This window comes from Lagenorhynchus albirostris, chromosome 3 (assembly GCF_949774975.1).
Source record: "Lagenorhynchus albirostris chromosome 3, mLagAlb1.1, whole genome shotgun sequence".
NCBI lineage: Eukaryota > Metazoa > Chordata > Mammalia > Artiodactyla > Delphinidae > Lagenorhynchus > Lagenorhynchus albirostris.
This window is the reverse complement of record NC_083097.1, coordinates 88,445,511-88,464,887: the sequence shown is the minus strand read 5'-3', so window position 1 is coordinate 88,464,887 and position 19,377 is coordinate 88,445,511. Positions and strand designations below refer to the sequence as shown.

General features: G+C 38.5%; 1 protein-coding gene across 5 annotated transcripts in view; it reads right to left on the bottom strand.

Annotated features, from left to right (window-relative positions):
* The window catches only part of FER (FER tyrosine kinase), a 478,023-nt gene extending 461,229 nt beyond the window's left edge, over positions 1-16,794 (bottom strand). For 3 of the 5 annotated variants that reach the window (XM_060143370.1, XM_060143371.1, XM_060143367.1), the window contains exons 1-2: positions 16,237-16,794; positions 799-944 (exon numbers count right to left, since the gene is read on the bottom strand). The gene's annotated coding sequence lies outside the window, so the exon portion shown is untranslated. Of the gene's footprint in view, positions 1-798; positions 945-12,877; positions 12,891-16,236 lie in introns of those variants that run through there. The other 2 variants (XM_060143368.1, XM_060143369.1) reach the window with 2 other exon arrangements.
* Positions 16,795-19,377: the final 2,583 nt, after the last annotated feature.

Sequence of the window (19,377 nt, the reverse complement as noted above, 5' to 3'; positions counted from 1 at the left end):
GAAATAGCTCCTTCTCATATATAGGTTTCACCTTAAATACCAACTCCTTAGAGGAGTTTTTTGTGACCACCCTATCTGAAGTAGCTCCGGCCACCTTATCTCCAAGTCATCTACTTTCCTTCAAAAAATTTACTGCAATTCATAATTATTTTGGCAGTGTAGTTCTTAACCTCTCCCATCCTCTAGAATATAAGCTATAAAGATAGGATATCCAACTTATCCATCATTATATCACCAGAATCCCCAGGAAATTCTCTGATCCTTAATACAAGCCTATTAATGTGCATCAAATAAATGAATAAAATAGTAAATGAATACAGGACTATATTAGATAATGGACTAATAATGCTATTAATGGAAATACAAAAACCAGCAGAAGAAGTAAGTGTTTAAGAAGAAAAATAAAATACACTGAGTTTGGTACAAGGCAGTTGAAAATATGGGACTGGTGGGCACACAGGTTGGGAAAGAGATACAGAGTTGGCTTCTGCTGACTGTAAGTGTTATTTGAAAAAAATAATAACTAAATCACAAATGGAATAGAATGCAGTAGGATAAATGCCAAGCAAAAAAATAAATAACACAAATATAAAATGATTGTAGCCTGCCTAGGTAGGAGAATAACATAAAGAACACTATAAAATTAAAACAAGTCAAAACTGTTTTCACAGTTTCAGAGGAAAAAAAATATGTATCTATATATATGTATATATATGTATTAATATATGTGTGTGTGTGTGTGTGTATATATATATATATTTATTTAGTAATTTACTAAGAAGAGTAAAGTAATCCTACCTTACTACTATTCGTTGCTGGTCATATCTTAGCTAAAGTAGCAGGTCCATGTTGAATGATTACACATTAGGGATGAGGAAGACACTTGAGAAAACGTGCAGTGAAGTCTCACGGGAATGGTCATATGTCTAGGCAGAAAACATGAGCTGCAAGAAGAAATTCAAGGAGTCAGAACTGTTCACTACAGAGAAAAAGGTAAAAATGGACACATGGAGTATGGTAGGCTCCTACTGGAAATCAACTTTGGCAGTTCATCACACTCACATTAAAAATCAGGATGCTATGCTTACCTAGCTTGTCCATCCCCTGCTTACTCTCTCCCCTTTCTTTCCACAACTTTCTCAATAAGTAATGCATTTTATCTTCTCCCTAACCTATTTCCTCAGTTTTGAAGAGGTAATTCATGTTTTTCTCCATTTTCACAGCATAAAACTAATTTCAAATTTGAAACACATTAGAAGAAGCAAAATTTTAAATATTTTATATATAATATGTTAAGATATTACAGCCTAAAGAAATAATTAACTATGTAAGAAAAACTTTGTCAAAGGCTGGGAAGGTTTGGGAAGGATTCTCCTGGCAAACACTCACTTTCTTTGTCTAACATGATTCGGTATGCCAAAGCATGGCTCTGATGTTGGCTGCTCTCATTCAATCCTTGAAACTAGGAGAATTTCTAAGATGTTCCTTGGTCACTGGCTCTCATCTTTACCACTGATGTTGAATGTGCAGTTTACAGCCCTGTCACAGTTTCTCATTTTTTGCCTCATGCCCTCATATTTCTAACCCTGACTTCTTGGTTTGTAATCAACTCTCTTCTTTCAAGCTCCTCTTTTCTGTTTGCCTATTCTGTTTCCTGTCATTTCCCTTGCTTCCTTGACTTTCGCATGAATCAGAGGACATTTCATAGATGTTACCAAGAAATAAGATTATTCCTTTCTTTCTGGTCAGGAAACTAACCAAACACATTATATCAGGAATATCTTCCACGTCTCCTACTCTTCTAAGCTTTTTACGCGTTTCCAAAAGCATTCCTTCTTTGCCCCCTAACAAGCATTTTACTTTTCTAGATTTGACAAGGTTCTCAATGCTAGAATGGGTTGGAAACCTAATCAACATACAATGAAAGTGTTATTACATTCCTCTTCTTCCACTAAACTGTGATGTGATTAAGGACAGGGATTATTATCTTAATATAGCCAGCATCCTACACAATACCTGAACGTTATAGCCACCAAACAAGTGGCTACTGAATGGATGAAATTCCAAGGGGAATTATGGCTTTCTCTGATTTGTACACTTTGGTGTAAAGTAAGGCTTTGACAAAAGTTGTCAAAGCCTTAAAATGATACTTAAATATGGAAGTTTTAATCATGACTTCTATACTGCTTTCAATCGAGTATCTTAAATCAAACCTCCAATATTAAACAGTACTACAGATTTCCAAGAAACAAAATGTAGTGAATGTGTACCTAAGTATACACACATTACATATGTTATCTAATTCCACTTCATACACAGACCTCAAAATTACTGGACAACCTGTTTAAAATTTTTTCAGCTTCTCTTCTCTATCAGCAAAGGAACTTGAGAGATGTCTAGAATTCCATATTCTAGTCTCTCACTATGATACAGAAAGTTATTTTCAAAGACTTAAGAACAAGAAAGACAACTATTCTACTGGGATTTCATATCCAACATTGAGCAGTGGCAAATGTCTTGCTTAAGGAAGCTAGTCAAAGTACATAGGTATTACTTATTTAACACTCTCTAACTCAAGTCTTTTCTACAATTTTTATTTTTCAATGAAAAAAATAATATTCCACTTGAAATAGTTTGAGTTAAAAATAAATAACAGCTTTCTCGGTAGTATCTCTAAATGGAATATTTCCTTATTCAAATTACTATAAACCCATGAATAAAACTTATATTCCTTGTATTACTTCAAAGGTATTATCATCCTTAGCAGAGCTCAGCAAAGGTTTCTATAGACAAGTGAAAATGTATAATAACTACTACCTAGTGCACCTTAATCATTCCCACCAACTTGCTCAATTATATGGGCTACCATCTCTAACTCAAACTCACAGCCAAACATAGTTCCTATTCCCTGAATGTGCTTCTCATTATGACTAGGACTAGGGTGAGACAAGAGAGGTGCCCAGGGTGCAAAATTTACAGAGACACTCACTCTCAGGGTCATGCAAGTGCCACCCTGCAGTTGCATGACCCTAAAAGTGAGTATCGATATACACTTTGTGTCCCAGGCATCTCTTTTGCCTCACCCCAGTCCTGGCCCTACTTCTCCTTCTGATCTCTACTTCTCCTACTTCTCCAATAAGTAACATCCCAATTCTGATAAACCAAAATCTAATTCTGATAAACCAAATATCTAAAATCAAGCAATGAATTTAAATTTAATTTTATATCCACTTAAAATTATGTTTTCAAAGAAAATTTCTTATTCATGATGTGATGTTAGGTGATAAATAGATCAGGCAGGAATGCTTACATACAATACGAGTCTAAGCTTTCAAAAAAAAATGAGTGTGAGTTGCATGTGAGTGTAAGTGATGGACCTGTGTTGTTTTCAACTCCTTTCCTTTTGGTAGCAGCATTTAAATTTTCTTCCGTTGAACCACCCTTCTCTATTGTCAATCACTGTAGTTTGTGTGGCACTGATCCTTTCCACTCTCAAGTTACTGGAATAAACAGGAAGTTCCTGGAATAGGTGCAGGTGGAATAGGCGCCCAGGTCTGGACAATCAGCATATTCCCTGCCCCAAGCAGTGGTTCAGGAATGAGCATGTGACCCAATTGGACCAATAAGACTCAATCCCAAAATTTTGCAGGACCTAATCAGAAAGAAAACTTTCAGCTGAGGTTGCTAAACTGAAAAAACACAGTAAGTACCTATTTGACAGTGAGCCAACCCAAAGAAGTGCCAAGGGATGACAAGAGAAACGAAGAAAACTTTGAAAACATTTTATCTCTAGATTTAATCACGTCTGAGTTCAGGTGAGTTCAGATGTAGCTGCTGGAATGCAGAATTATTAATGGGAAAGAATTCTCTCTGGATTTCCCAAGTTCCTGCACAGTCAGAGCCTTCTAAGCAAAAGGTACTACAAGGGTATTTGCATAACAGACAAACTTAGAAACTAGAAACAATATCTCCCTAAAGATAGAGACCTCCAATGAGAAATAAAGCCCTTTGGTTCCCTTCCCTGTAAGACATTTACTTATATTTTTTAACTTATATTTCTTATGTTACTTCATATTATTTTAAAGCCTTATTTATCTTAGAATAGATTTGGCCTTTTTTTGATATATCTATAAATTTATTTATTTATTTTTGGCTGCGTTGGGTCTTCGTTGCTGCACGTGGGCTTTCTCTAGTTGTGGCGAGCGGGGGCTACTCTTCATTGTGGTGCACGGGTTTCTCATTGTGGTGGCTTCTCTTGTTGCGGAGCACGGGCTCTAGAGTGCAGGCTCAGCATGTGGGATCTTCCCAGACCAGGGCTTGAACCTCTGTCCCCTGCATTGGCAGGTGGATTCTTAACCACTGTGCCACCAAGGGGTCCCGTTACTTCATATTTTTTATACTTATATTGACTTACAGTCTAGGTTAATAAATCTAATGACACTTTCCCCCTCTCCCCTACAGAAGATTTGCTAAATGAGTAATCTCTCTCCCTCTGCAGGGTGTTCTCATCAGTGTTTTAGAATTATCAATTACATGATGCAATAAACTATTTTGGCTTATTTATTAATTCATTCAACAAATATTTGCTGGAAGGCTACTAAAATATGTGTCATGAATTTTCCTACACACACACACACACCCACACAACAGAGACAAAAATTCCTGCTCTCATGGAGATTATATTCTAGAGAGAGGAAAAAAAATACAAAATAAGTAAGTAAAATGCAAAGTGCTAAGTGGTGATAAGGGCTATAAAGAAAGAAAAAGCAGGAGAAGGATAAGGGCTATAATGAAGGAAAAGGTGGGAAAAGGTAACAAGTATGGGGGAGGTAGGAGATTTCAGATTTTTGTTCAGTAATCAAAGAACTTACAGAGGAAGTCCTATTTGAGCCAGGACCTAGAGCAGATGGGGAAGTGAGTCATACGGATATCTGGAGAAGAGCATCCCAGGCTGGGGGAACAGTAAGTCAAAATACCTACTTAAGGAAGACCAAGGAGGCCTACATGGGGTGAGCGGTGGAGACAACAGTAAAATCTGAGTTCAGAGAAAGATCCTCAGGAGGGAGGGAGAGCAGGACCACAAAACTAGCTCATTTTAAGGACTTGAGCTTGTACTCTGAGTTACATGGGAAGGTAGTGAAAGATTCTGAGAAAAAGTGATGTAATCTCTTACATTTCAAAAGAATGTTATTAGTATTCTGAGGCAAATATTCTGAGAGTACCAGTAGTAGTGGGGAGACTTGCTAGGAGTTGTGTAGAAGGAGAGAGAAGATGGTGTTGAACCAGAGTGACCCAAGTAGAGGTGATAAGAACTGGTCAGATGTCAGATATATTTTGAAGCCAACAGAATATACTGAAACATTGTATTGGGGAAGTGAAAGAAAAAGAGTCAAGAATAACTTTGAGGTTTGAGGTCTGAGCATTAACACAAATGGAGTTGCCACTTACAGAGATGGGAAGAATTGATTTTTTAACTGAATTTCTATCACTGGCATACAAAAGAAGACTGACAAATATAAAAATTTATGCTGGAAATCAATAATTACAAATGACAGCCCTAAAATGTAGAACTGACTGAGTCAATAAAAGAAAATGAAGGGAATCTGGTATCCCTGTATTATAGGGTGAGAAGTGACCAATCCATAATAAGCAAAACATCTGGTAAATTCCCACCTCAAAAAAAAAAATCAGACTACTTGCCTAGTAAGGATGGAACTGAAGGGCACTTAGTAAAAATGTCAGGATGTTGGTATATTGCCTACTATGCAGCAGTCTTCAGTAAGGCCCCTCAAAAGAAAAGCAAACTTTGAGTGAAGTCTTAATAAAAGGAAAATCTTTTCAGTCTTTCATTACAAATTCAAGATGGCTGATTATCTTGCAATTTACATGGTTGAAAATCAAATATCCCTAAACTAAAATTTGGGTCTTTAACCACACAAAATAAAAGGTGGGGAAAGCCTGGTGCTCTGGGCTCCTCCCCAACCATCCTAGCCAAAAATATATTTACAGCCTGGAAGCAGGAACAAACCAGCTGTGCACCGTTACTTCAACAAGTTGCTCTGAATGGCCTACAGACAGAGGCCAAGATGAAGATTGAGAAGCCTAGGATTTGCTTGATTCCAAACCTCAGTACTATTGACATATTGAACTGGAAAATTCTTTGTTGTGGGAGGCTGTCCTGTGCATTGCAGGATGTTTAACAGTATCCTTGGGCACTACCTCTACATGCCAGTGACACCTGCCTACTCACCCCACCACCCCCTATTGTGATAATAATAATGTCTCCAGACATTGCCAAATATCTCGAGGTAAAAATAAAATAAAATAAAATAATGTCCCCTGTTGGAGAACTACTCACTGAGTTAGGGTGGCAAAGTCGTTTAGAGACATACCAGGGCAATAGTTTGATTCAAGGACTAGGCTTTGGGCTTTAGGTACTGGGGAGACTGTTGGTCAAATACAAATAAATCAAAAACCTACTAAGTTTATAAGAAAGTTGTATTGACTAAGAAACTCCCAACAAAGATTTGTTACTTCTCAGCCCTCAAGATGTTCTCCTGGACTCCAAGCTCTCATCAATAGCAAAAGGGCTGCTAAAACTGTGCAGGCTCCAGTAAGGGAATTCTTCTCAATACCCATGTTGGCTGTGACCAGGAGGAGAAATAACAAAGATCTTCCTGGGTTGTAGAACAAGAGACAGCCATGTTGGCTAATCAAAAATCTTATTCCACTAGGCTTCCCTGGTGGCGCAGTGGTTGAGAGTCCGCCTGCCGATGCAGGGGATACGGGTTTGTGCCCCGGTCCGGGAAGATCCCACATGCTGCAGAGCGGCTGGGCCCGTGAGCCATGGCCGCTGAGCCTGCACATCCGGAGCCTGTGCTCCGCAACAGGAGAGGCCACAACAGTGAGAGGCCCGCATACCGCAAAAAAAAAAAAAAAAAAAAAAATCTTATTCCACTGCCCAGGCAGAGTCCTTGCCACCTCTGACCAATGAAATATGTACAGATCATGGATTGGAAAATCTCTGTGGGTTACTTCCCCTTTTTTTCTTTTCTAATTAAGAGTTTTTATTGTCCTTATGTTATTTTCCTTCTATCACCGAATACTGGCTTTATTACAATTAGTTATATTTATGATTTAACCATAAGTTTTTTGACTCTGAGACTGTCTTTTCAAACAGAACTGAGAGAAATTACCCAGCGATTCTAGACTTAAAGTTTGATGCAGTAATTACACAAGTCTTTGAGTTGTCTTCCTCTGTTGGGGGTCAAGTGGTAAATGCACTGGAAGTTTTAAGTGAAACACTGCATTATATTAGATGAGGGCATTTTTTCAAGGGTTTATATATGAGGGAGGACATGGATGCACACTAGGAGGATTACAGTGAATGTCTTTTGGTTATGTTTGTCCAGCATCAACTCCCACTTCCCATGGTAACAGTACCTTCTTTCTTTCAGTGAACCACCAACCCTGACTCTCAGTCCACAAGGTCCAGACCACGTGGCTGACCACACTTCCCATTCCCAGTTCCAATAGTTAACACGTGATCCAGACCTGGCCTATCATCATATACTATTCCCCTGACCACAGGATCAAAGATGGAAACATGACCTAACTCATTCAATGAGATGTAATCCCAGGGCTTTTGCTAAAACTATGAGTAGGAAAAGTGTTTTTTATGTTGGGCTTGCTAAACTGAAAGAATGTAAACCATCAGGGAGCTCCTCACGGAGAAATCCTACCTGAGAGCATATCTAACACAGGAGAAAGCCACTGAGTTTGCTGAGGCCACTGAGCCCTTGAATCCATCCATACCTAAAGAGAATACACTCCTGTTTGTCCCAGTGCCCTAAGATACTGTGAGTAGGGGTTTAGTCTCATGCAACTGAAAGGTATTACAAAATCTAGTATCATTACCAGTTAGACAAAACTGGGGTTAGTTTTCAAACCAAAAAAAAAAAAAAAAAAACTGAAGATATAAGCATTAAATTATTTGCCTAAATTCATACAACTAATTACAGGTAGCACAGATGCAACCCTAAATGGGTCTAGCTCTAATAGTCATGCTCTTTCCACTACATCTACTCTCTCTCAAGAAAACAGTCTGAAACTTCTCTACGCTTTAAAATTATCTGTAGCCATAAAGTAAGACCTTACATGAAGTGAGTATTCTACTAACATTTGTTGAATAACCAAAAAAAGAAGAATCTCACACCTTCTTCCTCTCTGTCCCATTCCTGCAACAACTTGCCTCTTGTATAGCACAGAACATTTCTGCGTTATTTTTACAATGTAAGCTACCTTAAGGACATGTAATAGCAAGTGTCTCTAAGCTAAGTCACTTCAATTTTAGACTGCCAGTTTCAGTGATGGGGTAAATTGGCTCCAAAATATTAATAGAACATCATAACCTTAGAAAGAGGCCATCACCACTGACTAGCTACTATTGTTATAATTAATTGTGAAACTCAGAAAAGGACACCCATATTATCTTTTAAGTGAGAATACTATTGTTTATTTTAGTATTTTAAGATATTTGTCAGAATGACATTAACTTCTAGAAAGTAGCAGCTATTTACAAATAGTCAAATCTCTTTCAATATTATTGTTGAGTGTGAGAGAGAAGGGAAATGGGATAGAATTTATGAATATAAGACCCCTGACATTTTCAAGATATTTAAAAACCATGAGAATTTTTTTTTTTTTTCTTGCGGTACGCGGGCCTCTCACTGTTGTGGCCTCTCCCGTTGCGGAGCACAGGCTCCAGACGCACAGGCTCAGCGGCCGTGGCTCACGGGCCCAGCCGCTCCGCGGCATGTGGGATCTTCCCGGTCCGGGGCACGAACCCGTGTCCCCTGCATCGGCAGGCGGACTCTCAACCACTGCGCCACCAGGGAAGCCCCCATGAGAATTTTTGACAGAGCTGAAACATTCAATAACAATGCTCCACAAGGCAAGTTTTGTTTCCCTAGAAGGTGTGGTAGATTGATTCACATCCAGACTCACTGGATTCAACATTCCATTTTTAAACATATTGAAAAATGCCTATTTTCTGGCTAAGATCTACCACTTTCTTAGGCCTCTACTTTTTCTTCACTTCTAGCAGCTGGCTTTCTTTTTCAGGAAAATTTTTACAAAGAAGCAACATTTTATCACTTGACAAAAGTTATTATACAGGATAACTTCACACTGAAAACAAAGTCAAGGTGAGATGTAGACACTGGGCAGTTAGGTGAGGTCATGCATATCTTAGGGTCTCACTTCCAATAAGAGGAAATTATTTCAGCAAAACTTCAAATACTTCAAAATGGACTTTTAGAGTCACTCCCAAGTAATTGAAACTGAAAATATTAAGTCCAGGACTGCTAATAGTTCACTATGTTTAGACTTTTATCATTTCATTTATTTGAGATTTAGCATATCAAAGACCTAAATTTAAATCCCGGGTATCACTTTATAGCTAAATCTCCTTGGATATGACCTAAGATTGGTTCCAGATCACAAAAAGAAAATACAAGCTACCCAATCTACAGGGCTGTGATGAAAATAAAAACAAATGTACAAAAATGCCTAACATTTTTAGCAGGCACTAAAGAAATGTCAATGCCTCTCCCCCATAACAATATCTGAATTCATGTAATTTACTCAAAAACTTTTACTGACAGAAACTGTTTCTTCCTTAGAAATGTTGAGGAGGGGATAAAAAAGGGCTATACATAAATAATCATAATACAATATATTATATATATACATGTATACACACACATAACTATTGGTAAGAGAAAGAAATCAACCTCCTGCTTTGCAAAAAGTTCTATTATATATAAATCTAGATGAAAATTCTTATCCTTTGTCCAACATAATTGTTTATAAATAATCAGGATAATGATCATCAAGTTGTCATTAAAACTTATCTGATACAACTGCACTGTTCAGTTCCCTTTAATTAATCTACTATTGCCAATTTATTTAATACATAGAAAGTAAAGAGGCCTGACAAAGTGATGGTACTTAACCAAAATATATAAATTTGCAGTAAATTCAGAATGGATAAGAAATGTGACAGTGACTGGATCAGTGTCATTAGAAAGTCCACCATACACCACAGACTGTATACTAAAACAAACAAAAAGGTTATGCTTAAAATGTCTCCTTTGCTCCTACCAAAGCAAAATTTTAAAACCTTACTGAAAGTTGAAATGATGGCTAACTTGTATATGAATGTATATAGAAAGCATGTGATTCTGAAGGAAATATAATTCAAGAGAAAGTCAGAGCACTGTATAAACATTCTCACGAAGTAAGAAGTCATGTGGCTGCTAGGGTGGCTATTGAACCATTTGTTACCAAAACTGAATATTGGTAGAAGAGTCAAATGCATTATTCTGGGTATAAAGTGAAATTAACAAAAAGTTCCAACAACTGACAGGAAAAGCTTGGGAAATCTTTCCAAGCTGAAGACATACAGAGAGTAGAAGGGACACAAACTCCTGAAGTGTCCAACTCCTGTCAAACCATGACCAAGAAACAGCAGCAAGCAGCAAGCATTACAGTGACCAACAACTAACTTTTCAACTTTGTGACAGTGCAGCAGTCTTCGCGATTAAGCCAAAAACACTCTTGTTCTACAAACCCCAGGGCAAAAAAGCCAACAATAAGAAACTCTGCATGTATACTAATGATGTAATGAAAATCATCCAGCCTTCATTTTAGAAGCAAAAAAATTGCTTAACAACTTTGATGACAGAGTCCTGTTTATAGAATCATTAAGGGTCTGAAGAGATCAACTAAATTTTTCAATTAAATCTGTATTTTATGAAGGTAGTTATATCCTAGGTCTACAAAGATTTCAAGAAATACCACTTGCTAATGCTAAGGGTCTAATGAACATAGTTTTCCTAAGTCTTCACTTCAAACTGTATATTATACATACTACTTCTATGTAGGATGAACTATTCAAGAGCAATTTCATTCACAGAAATGTAATTTTAAAGAAATTTTTCTGACTGAGCCACTGTAAAGAGCATTTTTATATACTAAACACCTAGAATATAAATATTCTACTATTTAGAGTTTCCCCTTTTCCTAAAACCATTTGTCCCACTATGGAAATACCTTTTCTGCAAGTAAAATAACTTATACTGGAAAACTAATTTCAATTTTTCTATGATTAATGTTATTTTATTTACTCTGACTTTAAAATGTAAGGCTCTTCACTATCAATTACATAAAATTAGTAATCTCTTTTTACGTAAGCATTACAACACATAAGAAAAAGTGAAGAAGCATTCGTTTCAGGAAAACGCAGAAATAACTTAGGTCTCAATGATAGTACTATAAGGTGTGTCTCAAGTATTTGTTACTAATAATAGTTATTTACCTTTTTTTTAATGACTCACTTTTCTCAATAAATCAGAGTAGATTCAAGTTTATCCCTATAACAGTGTCATTCTCAATCACTTGCATTCTGATATGCTTCCTAGAGTGGGAGAGGGTAAGATGGAACTACAGAGGGCATACTAGAAAACTACGTATTAGAATATGTCACACATGTACATATCTTGTACTTGGGTGGAAAAAATATTGAGAATCATTGACTTAGATCACAAAATCTTTGTTTTACTGCTGGATGAGACAATAAGGACTACTTAGTTCCAATCCTAACTTTTTCCAGTTCAGTGCTTGCTTCACAACACCCAATAACTATAGGCTGGTCTGTGCATTTAAACTATAAGTGTGTGTTCTTTAAGAATCAGAACCCCATACTTACTGAACACACATTTTGAAATAGGGATATCTGTAAAATGTTGCTCCCTAAAAAACAATCATATAGGAGATTTCTGTAGGAGACAGAAAACTTTCAATTAAGAGTTTTGTGTATTATTACATTTGAAAATAAAGTTTAACTTTTAAACAGATTAAGTAAATGTAATTTAAGGCGGCAGGGAGCATTAGAGATTTAAGAAGGTAACATTTAGCTTTTCTGTACCACTTTTAAGCAAATATTTGTGGTTCAAAGGAAAAGAATTCAGGGAAACCATCCAACAACAGATGATAATCTAATGTGAAAGAAAAATAATTGAGGAATTCAGACAAACTGGACATATTTTGAGGTAAAAATCAGTTAAGGTAAATTTCTGATTATTGCTACTGAGATACAGTAACCCAAGAGCTAAAAAAAAAAAAAAAGAAACCCTGCTAATCTGAGATATTTCTAATTATTTGGTTTGTACAAATGTAAATATCATTCAATTTAAGTAAGCGTAATGTACATTATTTTAATTTCTGAAGTCTAAAACTTAGGGACTTTTAGGATCGTAGAATAAACACAGTAATGCTAGAAGAGATGAAATGAAAACTACCATGAAAATAACTGAATGTGAATGCTGAACACTCCCTAAATTCAGTCATTTTACTTCAATTGTCTCATTTCTTCTTCGTAATGACCTTGTGAGGCAATTATATCATCCCCACTTTACAGATGAGGAAACTATGGTTTAAAGAGATTAAGAAACTTGCCCAAGATCCCACAAAAGAAAATCCTAATTTCTGACTGAAACCCAGACTATCTGGCTCCAAAATAAATGACTCTTCTTTTCACTATACCCTGCTATCTCACAAGAAACACACACATTGAACTTTTCAGTCTTCTAATTAAAACCTTCTAAAGGAGGAGACAATATTAAGCTTATAGTGAACAGTGATAATGTATAGGCTAAAAATTAGTCATAGTTTGATAAGTATAAATGAATATTTAGGAAATAATTACAAATCATGCATGACATTAAATTTTTTAAAAGCTGAATATGAAATATCGCCCCCAAGTAGAAATATCCAAAAACTTCTGTAGAAAGGCACTAAGTAAACTTCATCTTACCTGGACACTTTGAATTCCAAAGAAAAAACCTGAGAGGCTCCATATTTTGTCAGTCATAACAGCAGTTTCATATGGTCAACTAGGACTATATTTATACTTAAGAAAAAAGAAAAAGTGGGTAATTGCTTGGGTCTGATTCTTTTGTTCTGACTCTAATCTGTCCTCTATTGATTATTTTCCATTTTTCCTCCAGATTTTGGAGCCTTCTTCTAATTTAGGCTAACTGAGTCTCAAGTTCAGGAACTCCTCCAAGTTTAGATGTAAGTGCTGACACACTGCAATGAAGACCATAAAATTGCAATGATTGGTAGAGTGTTACAGAAGAAACAAAAGTTTCAGTTATTTCAAAACATTAACTATCGTGGAATTACTGATGACTTTTTTTCTGTATAGTTTTCTGAATTGATTTTAAAGCATTTAACTTTTATAATAAAAACAGGAGAGCAAGAAAAAAGGAAAGAGGGAGGAAGGCGGGGCGGGGGTGGGGGGGAGTTGGAACTTTGATTAAAAAGTATCTGAACATCTTATTCCTTCCAAATTTCCAAAACTATGACCTCCTTGTTCCCTTCTATCTCTCAATGGCATGGCATGAAAAATAAACCACACATAAGCATGCCAAAGTCAAATGAGATACGGAAAAATAATAATGAGGCAATCCAAAGATCTATAAATTCTGAGACATAGCTCAATTTCACTATTTCAAAAATTAGTTATTAACTGAGCAAAGTATGAAAAACAGATTTAGGGCATACTAAAACTGAAAAGCAGGATTCACATACTTAAAGAAGAGTGCAGGAATTTCCTTAGTATGGGAAAATTATAAATATAATATACACATATGTGAATTAATTTATACCAGTTTCTTATTCTTTTTATCACAAATTGAAGTTCTGTATTAAAATACTCCTTTAGCAACACCATGAAACAACATGCAAGATAGTTTTAAGTCCTATTAAAATTAACTTAAATCTCTCTAAATTACTTCATTTTCCATGGAAAAGTTATACTAAAAGAAGTTCACATTTGTAAGCTTTCTTTTTCCATTACAAAAACACATTCTTATTCCAAAACAACATACATAAGATTGACCCAATTTATTAAGTATGTTACCAAAACAGTGCATAATTGATAGTCCCTTCAACCTGTCTTCAAAAGAAGACGCTCATTTAAAAATCAAGTAGAAAACTGTAATCTATTAACACAAGAGTCCAATTTTAAAACAAGACTTTTATTTGTATAACAAGTTCATTAGATTTTCTTTTTTTTTCTGATTACCAAAACACAGTTAACTCACCAAGGCCTTGATTTACAAAGATAATGACTTCCTACTCACAGGACTGCTTTATAATAGTCTCATGGAATTCAATTACTACAGTTTTTATAAACACTATTACCATCTACGAACGGAAATAAGCACTTTACAATATTTTGGTTTGATACATATTTATGCTGGTTTTCAAACTTGATAATTTCAGTTCCTCTGTTCCTTAGTATATGCCATGTAACAGCTGTCCTGAAAATGTTATTTCTGTGTAGATGGTGAGTATTTACAGCACAACTGAACCTGCCTACGTTGTTTGAAATTTTTCATAGTGAAATACTGGAGGAAAAAAAAGGCAAATGTGAAATGTTCACAGACCAGAGTTATAGCTACATAACAGTTGAAGATGAAATGAAAAGGAAGGGTCTACCAAAAGCCTGAATTATTCCTTCAACTACTGACATCAAACTCTGAAATAGTGCAGAAGCTGCATTAACCGGACCCTAAATAATTTTACATGGTATATATTTAACGCTGCCAACCATCAGTATGGAAGAGAAACAGATCTTCGCCAAAGGTCTTTCGTGGAAGAAACTGGAGAAAGGTTTCCAAGTATGCCTATGTACTCCCTTAATATACTTCCAGTACCTTTGAAAACAGTTCACTTGGCTCAAGAGAACTAGCAGAAAAGATTCCCCAGATCACAAAACATACACTGAGCCCTCCTTTGCATTCACTGGCAAATGTGTGGCTCTTCACAAGTATGTCTTCCTAAAGCCCATATAGGTAGATACACCAGGACAACACTGCACAGTGAAATAATTATACTTTGCAATAGTTTTTAAAAATCCTGTCCCCATTCCATAGGTGGAAAAGTACTTTCTAGTCTTTAATCACTAAAATAGATTTGGTCTATTCTTACTGATTCTTCTGTTACACTTTTATATCGCTGTTACTCCATTTAAGAAATTTTTTTAGTATTTTAAAACATCTGGAGAAAGAAAAAAATGGCACTACACCCAGAGTAATTTATGTCAAATTTACAGTGAGACTACTACGAATATATGCAGCTTCTTATGAATTAAAAAGATTAAGGTTTTTTAACTATAAGGCAATCGAAAATGAAAGTGCCAGCCTTAATAAATTATTAGACATTGCACTGCACAGCACTATATATCAAAATCACAAGTGTACACACACACACACACACACGCGCGCGCGACAGCTTCACAGTTAATTTGTGCAAGACGTACCACCCTACCAAAACCAACTCAATTAGCGTGTTTCAGAAAGTTGATCCTAAAGGAGACTAACCAGAAAGCTGACCCGAAGGTGACTCCAAACACCTCCTCAACCGTAAATGGCAAAGAGAACAGAACAGAAATTGCCCCGCCTGCGCTAGCTTCACACTATCTCTTGAGGGTCACTCCTGGCCAAGACAGGAGTAGGGACGGAAGGTGGGGGATAAAAGCAGGGGGTGGGGAAGCTGACACGAGAGAAGAGCTGGGGGCGGACTGTGCCGGTCCAGGGAGACCGCAAGGCCCCAGCGGTAGGAAGGGGCTGGGGAGGTAACACCTAGGGACTGGGGGTGGCCGCCCAGCCCGAGGCCCGTGCCGAGGGGATCCCGCCGAGAAAAGGGGGTTCGGGCGTGATGGGCGGTGCCGACGGTACTCCCAGCACCGCCCCACACCCCGCAAACCCCGGACCCGGCGACTGGGCGGAGCCGTCGCGCCCGCCTCAGCCCTCTCGCGCCGGCACCCGCCCCCTCAGCCTCCAGTCCCGGGTGGGTGGGAAGGGCGGGCCTCGCCCGGCCGGGTGGGCAGCCCGGCCCAAGCCGCAAACAGGAATGCGGCGCCGCGGGCGCAGGATAGACGGGAGACCCCGCAGCCGGGGGCAGGAGGGGGGGGATGGCTGAGGGCGGAGAAAGAGCCCTCGGCGCAGCCGGCGCAGCCGCCGCAGCCAGGGCAGAGCCCCAGGCGCCCCACTGCGGGCAGGGAGTGTTGCCCCAGTTCTCGGCTGGCCTTCCCAACTCTTCCCCCCTCCCCCGGCGTTGCCCCGGGTAACAGCGCCTGCCGCGGGCGGCGCGAAACTCACCTACCTAGAACCTGACAAGCAGGAGCCCCTCAGACACGGGAGCCAGTCGCCACCCCGCGTCACGGGGGCCGCCACAACCAATGAGCGCTGCTGTCACCAGCCTCCGCGGCCAATCCAGCTGCACTCCGGTCTCCGGGCACCCTCGAGGTCTCAGCCAATGGGCACCCGCCGAAGGCGGGCACTGCCTCCCGACCCCCAACCCCCTCTTCCACCACCTCCCTGGAGGCGGGGCGCGGCCGATTGGCCTGGACCCCGGAGGGGTGGGACTCGGGCACCAGGCCCGGTGGGCGCGCGCGGACCGGGGGCTGCGGGCGTGGCGAGGGGAGGCGTGGAGCGTCGGCCGCCGCCCTCCGGGCTTGCTCCCCAGCTTGGGTGGGGTCGCGCGGCCCTCCTGGTGGCTCAGCACTCCTCGTCCCTGTAACTCGCTTCTCTCTAGCCGGTGTCCAGGGCCGCCGGGGTGGGAGTGTGGGCGGGATGCGGCCGGAGGCGGGCGGCGGCGTCACAGGAAACTTTGGGAGGCTCGCCTGGCCGCGGCCGGGAAGTGGCCGGGCCGGGGGTGATAAGCTGGGGCCGCCTGGAAGGGACTACCCGGCGGGTCGGCAGCCGGAAAGGAATTCGGAGGGTGGGGACGGAGACGTGATTAAAATGTTAATTGTGCCCGCGGGGTGCTGGGTGATCCCGGGAGCTGAAATCTCCGGGAACGGAAGCGGCTTTGGGGTCGCGGACCCTCCACCCCTAAATACGCATCCTTCATCCCTTCGAATCAGTCACTTTTACTGTATATCTTACTTGCATCTATTGTAACGTTGATTCTTTTAAACTAGTTTTCGGCTTGAAGTGCCTGAAAGGCGGGAACAGTGTCTTTCTCATTCCTGTAATTCCCAGTGCCTGAGACCTTCTTTTAAAAAAAGGTTAGACAATGCTGGAATTGTGATGGATGCTATTAAAAAGTGTACAGCAGGTCCTGTGAGTAGTCTCCTGTAGTAAGTTCTTACCTCTTCCAGAGTCTAGCATGCGTGAAGAACCGAAGTTGGTTTGCTCGTCCAGTGAGGGTTGTTTCTGAAGCGTCTTTCACCAAAAGAATTTAGTGGAAAATGAGTAATTTGAGCTAAACAAAGAGACGTAGGTGATCTGTAACAGTATGATAGGTGTTATTAGTCACTATTGCAGGGTATGTTTCTGTAGCCGACTCTTTAAGGCATTGTATCGTACATTGCATTGGTTGAACCACATTCTTTGCCTGGAGCAAATTCTAAGGTCAACCCTATCTCGACCCGCCTCCTCCAAAACTTGTGTATTACAATGGGAGCCAAAGAAGAGTGAATAATTAGTTCATAATTAATAATTTCTAAACAGAGTAATTTATTTTACTGTAGTGAAGGCCCCTACACATAGACAAATTTTAAACGGGATTTTTCTTGTCTACTCTTTTAAAGAAACCGAAACGTGCTGTAAAGACAAGAATTTTATTTTTTTCCATTGTGTTATGGGGGTTTTAATTGTTTATTTGTATTTTTTAAGCCTAAAAGAACTTTTATTTTATTCTTAAATTATTCTGTTGAGAAAGGTTAAGTAAAATTACAAAGGTTACACATAACCAATTAGACAAATGTAAAGACAAAAATTTTTTTAAAAAAAGCTTAATTCTCCCTATTGGATATGGAAGAAGGGATTTCCCTTTCTTAGAGCACTTGCCTTAGAAAACTGGTAATTGTTGTATACTTTTTCATCTCTTTGAAATGTATATAAATTATTTTGAAGACTGGATAGGTCTCTGTCATTTTGTGTTTTGTTAGCGTTATATCCCAGAAATGTGTTTCTCAAGGACCTGGGAACTATCTCTTTGAAATGCAAATGTCAAGAGAGCTAGCACCCTTGAATGGATAAAGATGTTGTGGTATACGTATATATACAGCATGGAATATTATTCAGCCTTAAAAAAAGAATGAAAGCTTGCCTTTTCAACAGCATGGATGGACCTTGAAGGCATTATGCTAAGTGAAATAAGTCACAGAGAAATGCAAATGCCATATGATCTCCCTTATATGTGGAATTAAAAAAAACAAGACAAAAAAACCCTCAAAGATACATAGAACAAATGGATGGTTGCCAGAAGCAGGGGGTGGGAGGTGGGTGAAATGTGTGAAAATGGTCAAGAAATACAAACTTCCAGTTATAAAATAAAAAATAGGAATGTAATAGCATGATGGCTGTGGTTAATAATACTGTATTGCATATTTGAAAGTTGCTAGGAAAGTAGATCTTAAAAAGTTCACAAGAAAAAAATTATGTAACTATATATGGTAATGGATGTTAACTAGAATTACTGTGGTGATCAGTTAGAGATATATACAAATATGGAATTATGTTGTATACCTCAAACTATTGTAATATTATATGTCAATTATACCTCAAATAAAAGAGAGAGAGAGAGATAGCACCCCTCTCTCCCAGTTTCTATGGGGTAGTAGGAACCAAACTTTGTGGGCAAATTTTTCCAAGTTGCAAAACTACCTTCTGTCATAAAGATGAGACATTTGTTTTTCCTGTGGATAATGCTTATTAGCTAACTCTGATGGTCACCCCAATTAGGAAATAAAGTCAAGATGAATTATGTGTGCAATGTTATCAAGGCCTATTACTTGATGACTAGTTATTGTTTATCTTGAAAACATACGTAATGGGTTGTATCTGCTAGGCTGTATAAAAGGGTGAGATTGCTTTCTGTCTTTGCAGTCTCTTTGCAGATTGCCTGCAATATGCATCACATTCTGGTGTAATGCTTATTCAGTAAGAAAAGTATTATTTCTCCACTGCGTTTGTGGAGAGAATTTCTGGGTTGGGAGAACATTTTGTTTTTATTTATATTCCACAAAAAATACCTATGCCTAAAATATCAAGACTATGAAGTTAAAGAAAGTAATTAGTTTCTAGTTTTTAATTTGTTCTCGAAAATGACCTCACATTAGATGATAATGTGTTGCCGAACTAAAAATACATTTTGAGTCAGAAATAATAAAGTTAATGTTTGGTATGTATTTTGTAATGACTGTTAACTGCACAAACTAAACATATGTGAGTAAACCTCTTAAAATATAAAAGAAATTAATTTTCTATAAATATTAAATACTGTGGTATATGTCAA